This window comes from Rhea americana, unplaced genomic scaffold (genome assembly GCF_003343005.1).
Source record: "Rhea americana isolate MKP2758 unplaced genomic scaffold, rheAme1 scaffold_8, whole genome shotgun sequence".
Classification (NCBI taxonomy): domain Eukaryota; kingdom Metazoa; phylum Chordata; class Aves; order Rheiformes; family Rheidae; genus Rhea; species Rhea americana.
In genome coordinates, this window is record NW_028186978.1 from 6,973,223 (window position 1) to 6,977,768 (window position 4,546).

The following is a 4,546-nucleotide window of genomic DNA, read 5'->3' on the forward strand; positions in this document are numbered from 1 at the left end:
AAAACATGGCAGAAGACCCCATTTAGAACTTAGTCTTTGCTACCTAACTCTGACTKTATTCCATGGTAGTATGTCCTATTTATGTCAAAGAGATAAATAATCACACAGAACATCACAAATAAACTCAGYTCTTGTGTAGATTTTGAGATAGCTGACAAACTTCATCCACTATATCAAAGCTACTTTTAGGCCATTCAAAAGAAAGGAGTAGCAGTTGTTTCCCATAAATTATCTTTGAGATTTGCTTTTTGTGCAGTTCATTTCTAGGAAGTTCTTAAATACATTAAATAGGCAGCAAAGAATTATATAACTGATTCATAGTTTTAAAGATTTGAAAATGATAATTTGGGGGTTTGGAAAGTGATTGACTAGTTTGGACTATTTGCATTACTAACCTAATTAACCRTTAATAATGTGGTAAACATCTGTTTTGATTTATAACGAACAGAACAKATGGAGTGTGGAAGTCTGAGGTAGATTCACAGCTAATATTCTAAGGATCAACTCCTGTACAGTTTAGATAACGGAATACCATCTTCAGTTAAACATAGACTTACCTGGTTATTCTTATGGACTGATAATATTAAAACTAATTATGTCAATGATGTCGATTATTGAAAAACAGGGTTATTGTAAAAGTTGTATGCAATCATAAATCTGAGCTGGAAGGCAAAACTTAGCATATTCACAATTAATGGCCTTCTTGTATAGCGTATGTATTTTAGGATACAAAAGACCCTAATATCTTTCAGAGACATAGCAAAAGTTTTAGTAGAATGCAATTTCCTCTTTGATGTTTGTAAGATTCTTTTAAATTTTGCTTTACGGTAGTGATAGAAAGCTGCCATTCTGTGCTCCGATAGAGAACTTCATGTTTTAGATGATAAACCAGAGTTGAGAGCTTTCCTAGAATCTGAAAAATTATGCTACTTTATTTCTAACAAGGAGTTATAGGTTATAGGTTTGCCTGATACTGATGATGCAATATAGACGCACACACAAAGAAAAGAAAAAAAAAACCCAAAACACAACATGGCTTAAAGTGAGCTTGTATATACTGTAATTTTTCTGGACAATTAATAAATGCAAACATAAATATGAAAACACAACTGTGTAGGTGTGTGAAGCTTATTTTCACCCTCCCTCCACCCCCCCCCCCAAAAAAAAAAAATCAAATCTTGTGGTCTCATCTTGTGGTCAAGAAAAGTAGGTAAGTGTAATTCTAGCCAAGACAGTGTAGCAGATTGGGAAGTGTCTATGTTATGTTCTGAGGGAAGATGCTTTTACTACACTAGWTTAAATATGCTGAAGGCAGTCTCCTTTAGTGAGTTCCTTCAGAGGAATATACACTGTCAGAGTATGTGAGAAGGAAGGCTAAGGCTGATTTGGAATTAAATCTGGCAAGGGATGTCAAGGACAACAAAAARGGCTTTTTCAAATACATCAGTAACAAAAGGAAGCCTGCTGCTGAATAGGGTGGATGCCCTGGTGTGAAGGACACAGAGAAGGCAGAGTTGCTGAATGCCTTTTGTTTGCTTCAGTTTTTACTGCTAAGGCCAGCCCTCAGGAATCCCAGACTGTGGAGACAAGAGAGAAAGTCTGGAGAAAGCAAGACTTTTCCTTGTTTGAGGARCATCAGGTGAGATCATTTAGGCAAGCTTAATACCCACAAATCCATGGGCCCCAGTGGGATACACCCATGAGTGCTGAGAGAGCTGGTGGATGTTGTTGCTAGGCCATTCTTCATCATCTTTGAAAGRTCCTGGAGAGGTGCCTGAGGACTGGAAGAAAGCCARTGTCACTCCAGCCTTCAAAAAAGGCAAGAAGGAKGACCCAGGCAACTACAGGCCAGTCAGCCTCACTTMCATCCCTGGTAAGGTGATGGAACCACTCATCCTGGATGTCATCTCTAAGCATGTGGAAGAAAAGAAAGTGATCAGGMGTAGCCAGCATGGATTCACCAAGGGGAAATCCTGCTAAACCAATCTGATAGCCTTTCATGAAGGAATGACTGGCTGAGTAGATGAGGGAAGAGCAGTGGATTTTGTCTACCTTGACTTCAGCAAGGCTTTCAACACTGTCTCCCATGAGATTCTCCTAGGTAAGCTAAGTGGTGGTTAGATGAGCAGACAGTGAGGTGGATTGAGAACTGGAAGGCAGAGCTCAGAGGGTTGTGATCAAYGATGCAGACTCTAGCTGGAGGCCTGTAGCTAGCAGTGTTCCCCAGGGCTCAGTACTGGGTCCAGTCTTGTTCAGCTTCTTCATCAATGGCTTGAATGAAGGGATAGGGTACCTCCTTAGCAAGTTTGCTGATGATACCAAACTGGGATGAATGGCTGTGCTGCCATTCAGAGAGACCTGGACAGGCTGGAGAGTTGGGTGGAGAGGAATCTCACAATGTTCAACAAGGGCAAGTGGAGGATCCTGCACCTAGGGAGGAATAACCCCATGTACCAGTACAGGCTGGGGGTTGACCTGTTGGAGAGCAACAGRGAAGGACCTGGAGATTCTAGGGGACAAGTCAACTATGAGCCAGCAATATGCCCCTGTGGCCAAGAAGGCCAACGGTATTCTGGGGAACATTATGAAAACACCAGGTCAAGGGAAGTGATCCTGCCCCTCTACTCAGTCCTGGAGAGACCACATCTGGAGCACTGTCCAATTCTGGYCCCCTAGTACAAGAGAGACATGGAGCTACTGGAGAGATTGAAGTGTAGGGCTACGAAGATGAGTAGGGCACTGGGGCATCTCTCATGAGGAAAGGCGGCGAGAGCTGGGCCTGTTTAGCCTGAAGAAGAGAAGACTGAGAGGGGATCTTATCARTGTATGCAAATATCTGAAGGAAGGGTGTCAAGAGGATGGGGCCAGACTCTTTTCAGTGATGCCAAGTGATAGGACAAGAGATAATGGGCACAGAYTGAAACACAGGAATTTCCACGTGATTCTGTGAGTTCCATGTGAAAGTTTGGCATCTGTTTTAAAGACAAAAACTGAGRAAAATACCGTAATCTCTGCTACTGGCTCAGTTAAATGGGCAAATTACAAGGATTTGCTGGAAGAGAAAGAAGGGTGGGCTTTATAGAAGGATCTGGGAATTTCTTGATAGAGAAGAGCCCTGTTCCAGGGTGCTAATCAATCACARTATCTAAGGACTTGTAGGAAATTCAGTCCAGCATAAACTACTAATTAATTGGGTATTTGCATACTTTAAAATGTCATTTCCAAGCTTTAAAAAGGGGTCAGGTCCTTKCTTGTTTACCAGATCTGAATCTTCCAGATATTTTGTTAGTGTATTTAAAATTCTTTTTCTRTGTCAGCATTCATTGTCACTCTTACTAAGTGGCAACTCCTGAAAGGAAGCTAGGCTGAGATGGAAATCTTAGGTGGAAATATGTAATTGGCAAGTGTATGACCCATTAGGTTACAATGCAGAAAGGCAATGTCCTAAAAGGGTGTCAGTACACAGGCCTGAATACAAACTGTGCTTTAGAACTCTAGAAATAGAAACAGGAAATGGTCTTTTTCTTCCAACCCAGACTAACCTGGTTTGGAAACACRTAAGTCCATTTACAAAACATTGGGAAAGATGTTAGGGTATACCACAATATATAATTTGCCAGACTCAGCAAAAGCATTAATAAGAAATCAAGTAACAACATAATGATTTTCTTAGGTTGTCTAGAAATGGCCAGCTCAAAAGCTTGCACTGGAGTAGGACTTCCCTGCCTCAAAATTTGTTTRCGTAATGCAAGTTTGGGAGGTAGAAGTAACTTTTTTTTTTTCAATTTGGTAAGCTGGTATTTAGGCATCTTAAAATAGGACTTGCAGCAGAGGTTTCAGAAGTGCTTGCACACTAATGGAATTGGTTCTGTGCTGAACTTAGCGACTTCTAATTGCTTAGACTGTGGGAGTCAGARACTGAAAAGGTTGTTTACATTCAAAATTGCAATCCTGAAACCCCATTAAAACCCAAGTTTTTAACAGCCTCACTATTTAGTAAGTCTATGTTGAATATGCAGYCTTTGAAGCAGGGATAAGAAGCTCCCAGATGAGTGCTTTAATTACTAGACTCTTTTTCTCAGTAAATCTTTGCTTTTCTGCTTCAACAGAATGGTAGAGCTCTGCCTCCAGCTTCTGCTACAACAGTATAAATCTTCTGATTTGTCATTAGACAAATCAGATTCAGAACTGATGCCTCAACAGGAAGATACGTACGTGTGTGTGTGTGTGTGTGTATATCTATATATATAAATGAAGTAGTTCTTGGTCTCATTTTGTGTAACAAAATGCTACTTTCAGCTAAGTGGGGTAGTTCCTAGAAGTGGGGAAGTTGCATACCTTACTGAAAGCTTAGTAATTTTTTTCTTTTTAAGCAAGTCATTGCTCAAAACACGTGCTATTACTAACGCAACGCTGTGACACGGCGTCCGCACCGACCGTGGTGGCTTGGTGCCCCCGGCGCCTCACCGAAGCCCGTTCGCTCGACACCCACCGCCCGGGCGTCGCTGCCCCCGGGCGGCCCCGGCCCAAGCGCGCTCCGGGCCCA